Source organism: Trichomycterus rosablanca, chromosome 6 (assembly GCF_030014385.1).
Source record: "Trichomycterus rosablanca isolate fTriRos1 chromosome 6, fTriRos1.hap1, whole genome shotgun sequence".
Classification (NCBI taxonomy): Eukaryota; Metazoa; Chordata; class Actinopteri; order Siluriformes; family Trichomycteridae; genus Trichomycterus; species Trichomycterus rosablanca.
In genome coordinates, this window is record NC_085993.1 from 37,727,922 (window position 1) to 37,743,852 (window position 15,931).

General features: G+C 38.9%; 1 protein-coding gene across 1 annotated transcript in view; it reads left to right on the forward strand.

The window, feature by feature from the left end:
• The first annotated feature begins 13,034 nt into the window (after window positions 1–13,034).
• Window positions 13,035–15,931, forward strand: part of mgat3b (beta-1,4-mannosyl-glycoprotein 4-beta-N-acetylglucosaminyltransferase b) — an 80,903-nt gene continuing 78,006 nt past the window's right edge. Inside the window, exon 1 of the mRNA XM_062996916.1 lies at window positions 13,035–13,441. The gene's annotated coding sequence lies outside the window, so the exon portion shown is untranslated. The remainder of the gene's footprint in view (window positions 13,442–15,931) is intronic.

Genomic DNA, 15,931 nt, shown 5'->3' on the forward strand with positions numbered 1-15,931 from the left:
AAGCTAGAATGAGGAATGTTATGGTCACTTAATCTTCTTCTTCCTCTGCCCCGTTCGGTTATGGTGTCGGCTCTCGGCGGATCTTGATCCGCATTGATTTGGCACGTTTTTTACGCCGGATGCCCTTCCTGTCACAACCAGTGATGGCATAGTTACCTTGAAAAATGTATCTGATTACTGATTACTCCTTTAAAAAGTAACTTAGTTACTTTATGGATTACTTGATTTCAAAAGTAACTAAGTTAGATTACAAGTTACTTTATTAGTTATATAATGCGGTCCGCTAATGTATCCCATAATGCAACTGGAGCTGCGATTGAAGCGGAATAAGAAACAAGAAAGACGCGGAAAACGGAGTCCTCTGTTCACAAGTGTAAGTAAGATAAATAAAATAACATTTTTAAAGACAAATAAATAACAAAAAGACGATAAATATCCTACATTTTGGCGAGTGGGATTTGTAATGAGTCTGTAACCATGGTGATATTACGTCATCACGTCCCCACGTCATCACTCGGCGTTGGCCGAGTAGTGCACACTTCCTCCAATCTAGTGCACACTCTGTAAGTAACCGATTCCGGACGCAGCCCGTGACTTAACTGTCGCATAGGCCAGACGTCACTCCCCGAGACGCAAGAAGAAAGCAAATGTATATATTTTTACTAAGGAAAATGACAAAAATAGTAACGCACAGTAACTTGGATAAGTAACTTTAATCTGATTACTGGATTGGAAATAGTAACGCGTTAGATTACTCGTTACTGAAAAATGCTACTAAGTAACGCGTTACTGACCTTCACTGGTCACAACCCTCCCTTTTATATCCGGGCTTGGGACCGGCACTACAATGCACTGGTTTGTGCATCTAGCGGCTAGGTATCTATTGGACAATTCAATGTTTCCAATTAGCCTGGTGGCATGTTTTTGGACTGTGGGAGGAAACCGGAGCGCCCGGAGGAAACCCACGCGGACACGGGGAGAACATGCAAACTCCGCACAGAAAGGACCCGGACCGCCCCACCTGGGGATCGAACCCAGGACCTTCTTGCTGTGAGACGACAGTGCTACCCACTAAGCCACCGTGCCGCCCTGTTACGGTCACTTAATCTGGGTTGCATTTTAACATTCATGGTTAGTTGTAAAGTTTCCGCTCGTACTGAACTGTAGCTTGATAGTCTGCGGGTATTTCTGTAAAAGGCTGGAGTTTTACTTCTGTTTCTCATAAGTTCTTCTTTCTGCTTGCTGTATTGTAAAGTGAAAATCCCCCAAACTTTCAATAACATTTTCTCCTGGTCAGGGCCACAACAGATGTGGTTTTACCAAGAAAACACTGGTCACAAGGCAGGAATACCCTGTACAGACCGCCAATCCATCACTAGTAATAATACAGGGAAAAACAAAACTTAAGGGTTTAAACATTGTATGTGTTGCATGAACATAAGAAGTCCTGAATTTGACCTACTGTGTTCTAAATGCCCCTGTTCTTGTATATACTGTATTTGCATGTAAAATAGGAAGAACTAGGATGCTCTCTTTTCCAATGCAAATGTTTATACGTGGTAATGCCACCTGCTCTTTGATGAGGTATACTCAACTTCAACTCTATACGAGGCATAACATTATGACCACTGACAGGTGAAGTGAATAACACTGATTATCTCTTCATCACGGCACCTGTTAGTGGGTGGGATATATTAGATGATGTGTTAGAAGCAGGAAAAATGGGCAAGAGTAAGGAATTGAGAGAGTTTGACAAGAGCCAAATTGTGATGGCTAGACGACTGGGTCAGAGCATCTCCAAAACTGCAGCTCTTGTGGGGTGTTCCCGGTCTGCAGTGGTCAGTATCTACCAAAAGTGGTCCAAGGAAGGAACAGTGGTAAACCAGCGACAGGGTGTTGACTTGGCCTGCAAATTCCCCAGATCTCAATCCAGTCGAGCAACTGTGCTGGACAAACAAGTCTGATCCATGGAGGCCCCACCTCGCACCTTACAGGAGTTAATGGATCTGCTGCTAACATCTTGGTGCCAGATATCACAGCACACCTTCAGGGGTCTAGTGGAGGCTATGCCTCAATGGGTCAGGGCTGTTTTGGCAGCAAAGGGGGGACCAACACAATATTAGGAAGGTGGTCATAATGTTATGCCTTATGGGTGCATATCGCTGCACCATTTGAACACCACCTCTAACCATGCTATGGGTAAAGTAAATTAGATCACATTTTCCCATCATTGTGAGCAATAACTGAAGCTACTGACCTGTCTTATGTAGGCTGATCAGATAATAACCTAACTGAAGAGGTGCGCTGGTGTTTCTAATAAAGTGGCTGTAGATTGTGCTGTGTATCACAATTCATTAGGTAAAAACAATAGTCTAACAATAGTAAAAATATTCATATGTAAAGTCTTTCTTTTACAATTACTGTATATTGACAATACTACATTGGTTAAAAATAATGCCCATTTTAGGTCGATTTTAGGGACCCTAAAATAAGCCATTCCCTGTGTAATATGCAATTTGCTATAAAATCCAAAATGTAAGGTTTGTGTTTAGCGATTTAAAATTTTTCATTCGTGTAGCATTCAAGTGCCTCACATTAACTGGTTAAATTGTACTACAAGGCGGTCCTAGTGTAACCGAGCATTTTTAGAGTTTGCTGGGTTTATAAAGTAAGAATAAACTGTACAGGCCGCTCAGGTGGCACAGCGGTAAAGTACGCTAGCGCACCAGAGTTGGGGTTTCGAATACATCGTATCCAATCTCAGCTCTGCCTTTCCGACTGGGCTGGGCGGCAACATGAACAACGATTGGCTGTTGTTCAGGGTTAGAGGGTAAGAAAGTCGGATCATAGGTCCTCATAACTGGTGCAACTGCGGCCCCTGCTGGCTGACTGATGGCGCCTGCACAGGGCTGAGGAATAATGCTGATGGGGGTGTGGCCCTCCATACAAAGTGCTCGTCAGTGTATGAACTCGACAGGTGAAAAATGCAGTCTGTACTGACTGTACGTGCCGGAGGGAGTGTATGTCAGTTGAGAGGCATCCTCAGTCAGCGGTGAAGGGTCGAATCAGTATAGAGGACGCATTCAGGGTAATTGGACACGACTAGATTAGGAGAGAAAAATTGGGGGAAAATTGAAAAAAAAAAAAAAAAGAATAAACTGTACATAGACAAACTATCAGGAGCTAATACTTTACTGGCTTGTCCTTATGAGGCACAGCACAGACTACAGAGAGATGATCACATGTGTAGAGAAGCACACTTACATTAGTTATGGAACTCCCAAAGGGACAAGATGCACTTAATACATAAACACGGTCAGCACACTATACATTTACATTTTCAGCATTTAGCAGACTCTTTTATCCAAAGCGACTTACACAATGAGCAGAACACGATGAGCAATTGAGGGTTAAGGGCCTTGCTCAGGGACCCAACAGTGGCAACTTGGTGGTGGCGGGGCTTGAACCGGCAACCTTCTGTTTACTAGTCCAGGACCTTAACCACTGAGCTATCACTGGCCCTATACCATAGAAAAGCCTGTTACAATAGCAATCCTACGGAAATTCAGTTAGCAATCATTTACTTAGGACCAAGTGACTTACAGTATATAAGTATATACTGTACAGTCTAAGCAGTTGAGGGTTAAGGGTCTTGCTCAAGGGCCCAACAGTGGCTACCTGGCAGTGGTGGGGTTTAAACCAGCGACCTTCTGCTTACTAGTCCAGTACCTCAACCACTAGGCTACAACTGCCCTACAATAAAGGATTATCTTATCTTATTTAGCAGACAGTTTTATCTAAAGTGACTTACAATTATAATTGAATACAATTCGGGGTAGGGTTAGGGCCCTGCTCAGGGGCAACACAGTGGTATCTTGGCATCGGTGGTGGTGGGGCTTGAACCAGCAACCTACTAATAACTAGTCCCGCACCTTAACCACTGAGCTACTACTGTTAGCCACTGAGCTACAATCAGTTAGTCAAAGTGTCCAAGATGTCGAAGTCTAAAGCAGCTAAAAACACTACTCGGGTAACTGAGTTTGGAAAACTCCCAACCGTTTCTGTGGACGCAGAGGGAGGGGGGTGTCAAAACATGGACGAGAATTTTAAGGTAGGCTGTGCTGTGTATTGTAGCTTCTATTTATTCTATAATTCAATTTATGAGTCTTATTTAATGACTGTCGTGAAATGTGGCACTGAAATGAGGTCAGTGAAATTAAGCACATTTTCCCGTGAATTTGGTAAATAAATGTACGTGCTAAACAAAGCTTATGCAGTTCACAAAGCTTGATTCAGAACAGGATGTTTCACACAAACCGTTCACACCAGCTGTACGCTCTGTAAAACCGAAAGTACAGAAATATCCTGTTCATCAATAAACTGTGTTTAGTACCTTGTGTTTAACTTTTAGTTTTAGTAGTTCTGTGTTTGAATTTTTACTTTGAGATGTGAAGATAATGAATCAGCTCAACTACCTGGAACTTTTGAAGTGACAATAAGTTGTGTGTTAAAGCACTTAAAATTTTACTACTGTAAGGTTCCACCCAAGACTAGTACCTCCAACAATATACACATTGATCAGCCATAACATTAAAACCACCTCCTTGTTTCTACACACAAGGAGAAACCAAGAAGTCCATTTTATCAGCTCCACTTACCACATAGAAGCACTTTGTAGTTCTACAATTACTGACTGTAGTCCATTTATTTCTCTACATACTTTTTTAACCTGTTTTCACCCTGTTCTTCAATGGTCAGGACCCCCACAGGACCACCACAGAGCAGGTATTATTTAGGTGGTGGATCATTCTCAGCACTGCACTGACAATGTCATGGTGGTGGTGTGTTAGTGTGTGTTGTGCTGGTATAAGTGGATCAGACACAGCAGCGCTGCTGGAGTTTTCAAATACTGTGTCCACTCACTGTCCACTTTATTAGACACTCCTACCTTGTTAGTTGGTCCACCTTGTAGATGTAAAGTCAGAGACGATCGCTCATCTATTGCGGCTGTTTGAATTGGTCATCTTGTAGACCAGGGGTGGGGAACCTTTTATCCACCGAGGGCCAGATTAATAATTATATGTCTGGTCACGGGCCACATACTACAATGATGCAACACACAGCCAAATAATACAGGCTTTATAAATTATGCTGATGGCATGTAGTGCTTATATTTGATCTCAGACTTACCTTATCATCATTTCAATGTGACGGTAGTGAACTCACCACATAACTCACCTCAGTCACACTGTCCAGTTCCTTTCTGGGTCGTGTGAAGGAAGTTTGCTGTGCAATCAAATTATGTTTGAGCACCTTTATTTTCTCCGCTCGTTCCGATCCCTGCAGAGTGCTATACTTTGCGTGTTTGGTGGTATGATGTCTTTCAATATTATTTTTCTTTAGAACAGCGAGAGAACCGCGGTCACGCCATCTGCACTTTAAAAAAGCTTGGTCGCGCTATCTGCACTTAAAGTTTTACTGCGCGTTTAAACCGTGTTATACGGTAATCAAAGCGTCGAACAGACTGAACCTGCTTTTTATAGCTTAATAAACATAATGTACTGTATTATAATACACAAAAACCACTACATTAAACAAGAGCATTCATTCTGTTATTAATGGAATAAATTACAAATGTTTTACTGTGAGAAATAAAGATCAATAAAATCAACAAATCAAATTGTTATCAGGTTTTACCCATACTGGCATTAAGTACACTTAATATAGTACACATAGTGTGATTTTGGGACAATTATACTGTAGGAATTTAAAATAATGGGATGTCAAACTTATGTGAAATGTCAATTCGGTTGTGATTAAACCATTATTTGAAGATCAATAAAATAAACAAATCAAATTGTTATCAGGTTTCACCCATACTGGCATTAAGTACACTTACTCTAGTACACATGGCGTCATTTTGGGACAATTTTACTGTAGGAATTTAAAATAATGGGATGTCAAACTTAAGAAAAATGTCAATTGGGTTGTGTTTACACTACATTTAAAGTCCAATAAAATTAACAATTCAAATTGTTATCAAGTTCCACCCATACTGCCATTAAGTACACTTACTCTAGTACCCATGGTGTGATTTTGGGACAATTTTACTGTAGGAATTTAAAATAATGGCATGGCAAACTTAAGAGAAATGTTGATTTGGTTGTGTTTACACAATATTTAAAGTCCAATAAAATTAACAAAACAAATTATCAACTTCCATCTATACTGTCATGAAGAACACTTACTCTAGTACTTATGGTGTGATTCTGGGACATTTTTACTGTAGGAATTTGAAATAATGGCATGGCAAACTTAAGAAAAATGTCCATTCGGTTGTGATTAGACCATTATTTGAGAATCAATAAAATCAACAAATCAAATTGTTATCAGGTTTTACCCATGCTGGCATTAAGTACACTTACAATAGTACACATAGTGTGATTTTGGGACAATTTTACTGTAGGAATTGAAAAATAATGGGATGTCAAACTTAGGTCAAATGTCAATTTGGTTGTGTTTAGATCACTATTTGAAGATCAATAAAATTAACAAATCAAATTGTTATCAGGTTTCACCCATACTGGCATTAAGTACACTTACTCTAGTACCCATGGTGTGATTTTGGAACAATTTTACTGTAGGAATTTAAAATAATGGCATGGCAAACTTAAGAAAATTGTTGATTTGGTTGTGTTTACACTACATTTAAAGTCCAATAAAATAAACAAATCAAATTGTTATCAAGTACCACTCATACAGTCATGAAGAACACTTACTCTAGTACTCATGGTGTGATTTGTGGACATTTTACTCTAGGAATTTGAAATAATGGCATTGCAAACTTGAGGAAAGTGTCTATTTGGTAGTGTACAGACCATTCTTTGAAGATCAATAACATTAACAAATCAAATTGTTCTCAAGTGCCACCTATACTGTCATGAAGAACACTTACTCTAGTACTCATGGTGTGATTTTGGGACATTTTTACTGTAGGAATTTGAAATAATGGCATGGCAAACTTATGTAAAGTGTCAATTCAGTTCAGTTTACACCACATTTAAAGTACAATACAATTAACAAATCAAATTTTTATCAAGTTCCACCCATACAGTCATGAAGAACACTTACTCTAGTACTCATGGTGTGATTTTGGAACAATTTTACTGTAGGAATTTGGAGTAATGTAATAACAAACTTGAGTAAAGTGTCTATTTGGTTGTGTACAGACCAATTTTTGAAGACCAAATAGACACTTTACTCCAAATTCCTACAGTAAAATTGTCTCATAAATATAATAATAGTACAAGAGTAAGTGTTCTTCATGATTAGAGTGGATTTGCTAAATGTATTGATCTTCAAATAATGGTCTTAGCACAACTGAATAGACATTTACAAGTTTGCCATTCCATTACTCCAAATTCCTACAGTTAAATTGTCTCACAATTACAACCTGTGTACTAGAGTAATTACTCTTTATTACCATAGTAGTGCCATTTGATAACAATTTGATTACATTATTTTATTGGACTTCAAAATGTGGTCTTAACACAACCGAATAAACACTTTACACAAGTTTATCATCACATTACTGCAAATTTCTACAGTAAAATTGTCCCAGAATAACGTGGTGAGTACAAAAATATATGTTCTTCATAGCTATATGGGTTGCATTTAATAATAATTTAATTTGCACATTTTATTGGACTTTAAAAATTGTCTAAACACAACCGAATTGACATTTTACATAAGTTTTCCATTCCATTATTTTAAGTTTCTACTGTGAAAATGTCCCAAAATCACACCATGAGTACTAGAGTAAGTGTTCTTTATGACAGTATGGGTGGAACTTGATAACAATTTGATTTGTTAATTGTATTGGACTTTAAATGTGGTGTAAACTGAACTGAATTGACACTTTACATAAGTTTGCCATGCCATTATTTTAAATTTCTACAGTAAAATTGTCCCAAAATCACACCATAAGTACTAGAGTAAGTGTTCTTCATGACAGTATAGGTGGCACTTGATAACAATTTGATTTGTTAATTTTATTGATACTTCAAAGAGTGGTCTGTACACAACCAAATCGACACTTTACTCAAGTATATCAGCACATTAATCCAAATTTCTACAGTAAAAATGTCCCAAAATCACACTATGAGTACTAGAGTAAGTGTTCTTCATGACAGTATGGGTGGCACTTGATAACATATTGATTTGTTAATTTTATTGTACTTTAAATGTGGTGTAAACTGAACTGAATTGACGCTTTACATAAGTTTGCCATGCCATTATTTCAAATTCCTACAGTAAAATTGTCCCAAAATCACACCATAAGTACTAGACTAAGTGTTCTTTATGACGGTATGGGTGGAAATTGATAACAGTTTGATTTGTTAATTTTATTAATCTTCAAAAAGTGGTCTGTACACTACCAAATAGACACTTTACTCAAGTTTGTTATGACATTACTCCAAATTTCTACAGTAAAATTCTCCCAAAATGAAACCATGAGTACTAGAGTAAGTGTTCTTCATGAGTGTATGGGTGGCACTTGATAACATATTGATTTGTTAATTTTATTGTACTTTAAATGTGGTGTAAACTGAACCAAATTGACATTTTACATAAGTTTGCCATGCCATTATTTCAAATTCCTACAGTAAAATGTCCCAAAATCACACCATAAGTACTAGATTAAGTGTTCTTCGTGACAGTATAGGTGGCACTTGATAACAATTTGATTTGTTAATTTTATTAATCTTCAAAAAGTGGTCTGCACACTACCAAATAGACACTTTACTCAAGTTTGTTATGACATTACTCCAAATTTCTACAGTAAAATTCTCCCAAAATGAAACCATGAGTACTAGAGTAAGTGTTCTTCATGACAGTATAGGTGGAACTTGATAACAATTTGATTTGTTAATTTTATTGAACTTTAATTATAGTGTAAACTCAACCGAATTGAAATTTTACAAAAGTTTGCAATGCCATTATTTCAAATTTGTACAGTAAAAATGTCCCAAAATCACACCATGAGTACTAGAGTAAGTGTTCTTCATGCCAGTATAGGTGGCACTTGATAACAATTTGATTTGTTAATTTTATTTGACTTTAAATGTAGTGTAAACACAACCAAATTTAGATTTTACATAAGTTTGCCATGCCATTATTCCAAATTCCTACAGTAAAATTGTCCCAAAATAACACCATGTGTACTAGAGTAAGTGTTCTTTATGACAGTGTAGGTGGCACTTGATAACAATTTGATTTGTTAATTTTATTGGACTTTAAATGTGGTGTAAACTGAACTGAATTGACGCTTTACATAAGTTTGCCATGCCATTATTTCAAATTCCTACAGTAAAATTGTCCCAAAATAACACCATGTGTACTAGAGTAAGTGTTCTTCATGACAGTATAGGTGGCACTTGATAACAATTTGATTTGTTAATGTTATTGATCTTCAAAATGGGGTCTGTATTCAACCAAATAGACACATTACTCAAGTTTGTTATCACATTACTCCAAATTTCTACAGTAAAAATGTCCCAAAATCACACCATGTGTACTAGAGTAAGTGTTCTTCATGATTGTATTGGTGGCACTTGAGAACAATTTGATTTGGTAATGGTATTGATCTTCAAAATGGGGTCTGTATTCAACCAAATAGACACTTTACTGAAGTTTGTTATGACATTACTCCAAATTTCTACAGTAAAATTGTCCCAAAATTACACTATGTGTACTAGACTAAGTGTTCTTCATGACAGTATAGGTGGCACTTGATAACAATTTGATTTGTTCATTTTATTAGTCTTCAAAGAGCGGTCTGTATACAACCAAATAGACACTTTACTCACAGTAAAAACATATGTAATGTATTTCATTAATAACAGAATAAATGCTTGTGTTTAATGTAGTGGATTTCATGTATCAGAATACGGTAGATTATGTTTATTAATCTGTAAACAGCAGCTCTACTCTCAGTAACGCTTCGGCTACCGTAAAATACTGTTTAAACGCGCAGTAAAACTTTAAGTGCAGATAGCGCGACCGAGCTTTTTTAAAGTGCAGATGGCGTGACCGCGGTGCGAGAGATTCTCCACAAATTAAACATACTGGTTTTCCTTTCACTTCTACAAAAAAGAAATCCGTTGTCCTTTTTTCTTGAAAGACGCGACATTCATCATCAACTTTCCTGCGCTTCGACATTTTTACAAACTTAAACCAGAAAGACGCAGCGAACTGGACGAACCTACAGTCACGGTTGTCGCAGCTCATTGGTTAATTTGATATACGCGTCATCATTAATTGCGGAGACAGAGACACCTGGGCGGCTTTGTTTACCTTGTTGCTACGCGACACTGAAACGGATTATGCGGAACAGATGATTATGATGATTAATAAATTAGTAAATTAAAAACAATAACATGTAGGAAATATATGGCGGGCCACATTTGATTGAGCGGGGGGCCGTATACGGCCCGCGGGCCGGAGGTTCCCCACCCCTGTTGTAGACCTTCATCAGTGGTCACAGGACGCTGCTCACGGGGTGCTGTTGGGTGGATATTTTTGGTTGGTGGACTATTCTCAGTCCAGCAGTGACAGTGAGGTGTTTAAAAACTCCATCAGCACAGCTGTGTCTGATCCACTCACTAACACACCACCATCATGTCATTATCACTGCAGTGCTGAGAATGACCCACCACGTAAATAATACCTGCTCTGTGGTTGTCCTGGGAGAGTCCTGACCATTAAAGAACAGCATGTAAGGGGGCTAACAAAGCATGCAGAGAAACAGATGGACTACAGTCAGTAATTGTTACGGTGGCCAGTCCGCTTTTTCAGCTGCCAGTCCTCCGCCCATACAACGCCAGGACGGACACTTTAAAATCCTCCTTTTGGAGTGAACTGGTTACATTTTTTAACAGTATTACCTGTCATTGGCTCAGGTACATGTCAAAACAAATGCTTTGTATTTTATTGGTTTAATAGTGCTACCTATCGTGGCTCGCCCACCACCACTGGCCAATCGCAGAAGGTCCGCCCTCTAAATGCTAGTCTGTGATTGGGTGGTTGAATTTCGCCCGCTCGCTCTGTTCTGCATACACCTCTAATTGAGTCAATTAGTCAGCGCTCATGCTCAGGAATGCTGGGAAAATGCCAAAAAGAAAAACGAGGTACAGTTCTGAGTGGTCAGCACAACATCCTCTCATTTCGAAGAGCAGGAAAGATGAATTTCATGCTTTCTGCACACTATGCCGATGTAGACATTATGTGACGTGATGTGGCCAATAGTAAACTTTTGGAGGCAGCGAGGAACAGACTTAAATATCAAAAGTAGATACAGCATTTGGTGAGTAAAACAGTCATTTGTTTTAGAATTCTTGCTTAAATTGGTCAAAAACTTTCATTCTGTGTGTTGCAGTATCATGTCCCCCTGTTCCTGGTATGACGTCCTCCTTTTGGGGTGTAATGTCCTCCTTTTTTGACTGGGTGATTCTTCAATTGCGGGCTCTTTATACCATCTTAACTTTTGAAAAATAAAATTAGTAATAATTTAGTTTGAATTATGTCAAGATAATGCTTACATGCTTTAGAGCAAAGACTTAATGATGGCTACAATTGAGCTTATATAGAATTTTAATATTTCATATTTATTTGCGAAGTGGCATAGCAAAATGTCATTATGTGTTGGTAATGACGTGTTGCGGTAATGACAATTTTTACTTTTTTTAAGAAAAAAGCTAGCTAGGCCATGGATTTGCTAAAGCTAGTCAACAGCTAGTACAAGATGCACTTTAAATACATATAAATTTTTTTGGTAAAGTACTGCCATATTGATGTAAATGGTAATGACGCTGAATAAATATACTCTGTGATCAGGAGGAATACATGATTAAATTACTCACATTTCCAGACATTAAAATGTCAATCTTCTGTCATGGCTGGCATGTGCTTCCTTGTGAGTCTTTGTTTCCATGGTTACAACATAAACAAGTGTTACCTTCAAATGATTCCCTACAGAAACCATACACTGTTGCGGTAATGACGATAATGCTGGGGACAGTAATATATTGCTCGAAAATATGCATAGGTTGTACAAATATGTAAAAAAAAAATTACATTTTGTTTCTTTTTAAGTTATTATAAAACTCATATTGTGATTTTTATAATGAATTGATCATTTTTTAGCTTTTTATTACAGCAGAGAAGTTTTAAAGTCTGGGTTGGGGACAAGTCCAAAGTAGCAAAATATTGGTGTTTAAATCATCATAAAAAATGGAAATCATAATTATTTTGGTATGTAATTTTTTTTAGTGATGCAATGAATGATCTTTTTAATACCTAAAATATTTGTTTTGTAATAAAGTATTTTTAACACAAATTTATAACCTAGGGACGTAAAAGTTCCCCCATTTGAAGAATCACCCGACTATGAATGTGGCCACCCTAGTAATTGTGGAACTACAAAGTGCTTCTATATGGTAAGTAAAGCGATAAAATGGACAATGTGTGTAGAAACAAGGAGGTGGTTTTAATGTTATGGCTGATGGGTGTATATTCTGCACTTCTGACTAAAATTAACTAATGAACCGGTCAGTTAAATAATCAGTGGTCAGTGTGTTTTTCACAGGGCTGATATACAGTAGGTGTTGGATAACTTTCCTCTACACCACTGTGCATATACATGCAAAGATTTCTGTCCTGATCACTGAGGTTTTATTTCCCCTGACCTTGTTCACCTCTCCGGCTCTCAGGTCTCGGGTTTGTTTACTGATTTATTTTGGTTTGGTCCCCTCCCTCGCACGCGCACACGCCCCCCCCCCCCCCACGCGTGTGTTTACGCGACAGATCTGAGAGGAGGAGCCACTGACTCGTGCGCTCCCTCTCCCTCCTTCGCGTTCTTAAATGAAAAGAAGGGAGCGGGTGCGGGGGGAGCGGAGCGGAGCTCTGACTGCGGAAAGGCGTCATTTTAGTCTGTATAGGAGTCACGCGAAGTGCGGCACATAACGAGGAGTAAGATCGGGGGAAATCGCTCAGAAAGGAGTAGCTTTCCGTTTCTTTCCTGCATCACCACCATCATCATTCACTGCAGCAGGAGCAGGTCGGGATGGCCGCGTCTTCATCACCGGTCCGTCAGACGGAGCATCGCTGCTTGTGCGGCTCCGGTACACGTTCTCACCCGGGCAGGAATCTGACGCGCGGCTGCCAGTGAACCGAATCGGAACCTGCCGCTTCCAGCGCCGCGGATCTGAGCCAGGCCCTGTCTCTTCCTGCCCTGCACTGTATCTCTAGAACAGAAAGCATGCCAGTCCTTCTCATCTGTAACCGTATACTGGTGTAACGGACATCGAGGCAAAACAAAGGCGCAGTCCGAACCTCTTTTTACCCGCAGTGAATCTCTGGAGACCCCCAAACCGGGCGATGGGTGAGTAAACGGGACCTTGTCCTGGACTCCTGTCATTTCACACTGCGGCTTGTTGTGTGTGGTGAGCCTGTCTGTCTGTGCTCTCTTGTTAGGTACCAATAGTCTCCATGCTATAAATATGTCAAATTTACCCTGGTTGGAGTATTTATTCAAGGGCTAAAACTGAAAGAACCTTTAGGGCTACTGTGATTAGGTTAGGGTTAGGGTTAGGGTTAGATGCATCCCTTAAAGTTTTACGCACATACATACAGCGAGAAACATATTCCAGTGAGGAACCTCTTTAGAAAACCATTATAAAGAGCAAATAACTTCTGTCTTTCATACGCTTCCAAAGCATTTTCTTGGGATTCTAGGATTGTCATTTTTGGGTCTTGCTTTCTAAAGGTTTCCCCAGGATATCCCATTGAGAGCATCCTTATTGATCTATGTAGATCCCTACAACAGAATAGAATATTGTTGGAACCCACTACACGACCCTTTGGGGCCGCACAGAACCCTTATAATGAGGTGTACCTCAAGTGGGTGCAAAGGGTTCCACATAAAACTTTCGTTCCTTTTAGCATTCTAAAGTGTTGTCAGTTTGTCCCACTAAATGAAGGTGTCCATATCTTTATTATAGCTTTTAGTTAAAGTCTAAAAACATAAACCATTAAAATAACCTTTGAGGAACAATATTTTCAAGTTTAGAAGAGCAGGCCACATCTTCCGCTATAGTAAATGAAGAGTGATTATGAGACTCTAAGGGGAGGGAGGAGAACTCTGAGAATATTGAGCTAGATAGTCAAAGTGGCTTCCTCGTTGAGCTGGGCAGCCAACCCCCTTTCCCCGTTTTACTTATAAAAAATTTTTAAAAGCTGTGGGGGAAATGGGGAGGATGTGGGTGTGAAGATTCATCAAGGAGGAGAGAAGAAAATGCTGTGTAAATACAATTAAAGTCACACTTGATGTCATTAGACAATTATTGGTTCAGCAAGCTGTTTAGGATATCTACTATGTACTGTATGTGACATAAGCAATTCTTTCAAAATAATTTCACTTATATTTCACTATATCACAATTCCAGTGGGTGAAAAAATGCACCTAGGCACAATTAACTTAATTAAGTTAACTATGCTCTTAAATAGCTTGAAAAATTCCAGAAAATGATATGATGGCTTTAGAAGCCTCTAAAGGGCTAATTGACATAATGTGCTGTGTAACCTTGGCAGTATTTTAGGTCCTAACTTCAAGGCCTACTTGGCTCTTTATTTGACATCATGGGAAATCAGCCAAGACAACAGAAAAAGAAATGTGGGCCTCCACTAGTCTGGTACATCCTTGGGAGCAATTTCCAAATGCCTGAAGGTAAAACATTCGTCTGTTCAAACAATAATATGCCCGTTTAAACACCATGGGACATTGTAGCCATCATGCCAATCAGGAAGGAGACACATTCTTTCTCCTTGAGATGATGGTGAGAAAAATACAAATCAGTCCAAGAACAACAGCAAGCGACATTGTAAAGATGCTGGTGGAAACAGGTGCAGAAGGATCTGTACCAACAGTGTCCTGTTGACATGTCCTATATCAAGAGGATCTGAAAGGCCGTTTGGCAAGGAAGAAAAACACACCATAAAAAAGCCAGGTTACAGTTTAAAACTGCACATGGGGAGAAAGATTTTACTTTTTAGAGACATGTCATCTGGTCTTATGAAACAAAAATGGAACTGTCTGGCCATGATGACCATTGTAAGGTTTAGAAGAAACAGGACGAGGTTCGCAAGCCAAAGAACACAATTCTATCCAAGAAGCACGGGGATGGCGGCATCGTATTGTGGGGTGCTTTGCTCTAGAAGGGACAGGTGCAGTTCACAAAAGAGATGGATTTATGAAGACGAAATTATGTGCAGATGTTAAAGCAACATCATGTCTTAAGACATCAGCCAGAAAGTTAAAGCTTGGGAGCAAGTGGGTCTTCCAAATGGACAATGACCCCAAGCATACTTCCACAGTTGTGGCAAAATGGCATAAGGGCAACAAAATGAAGGTAATGGAGTGGTCATCACACAGCTCTGACCTCAATCCTATAGAAAGTTTATGGACAGAACTGAATAAGTGTGTGTGAGTGAGGAAAGTGTGTAAGTAGGAATGGACCAAAATTCAAGCAACTTATTGTGAGAAGCTTGACGTTTGACCCAAGTTAAACAATTTACACTCAATGCTACCAAATACTTACCAAGTGTGTACATTTCTGAGCCACTGGGAACGTTATGAAATAAATGTCCTAGAATTATTTGGACATTTTACATTACTGAAATATAGCAATGATCCTAACTAACCTAAGAGATGGAATGTGGACTAGGATTCAATGTTAGTAATTGTGATATGGCTAAGATGTATGTAAACTTAAAGACTTAACTGTATATTGGTGTTCAGTTGGGAGTTGAGAGGAGTTTCAGCTGTGCCCTTATCTCCCAAACTTAAGTTATTCCATAATGCTATTCAGTGTTG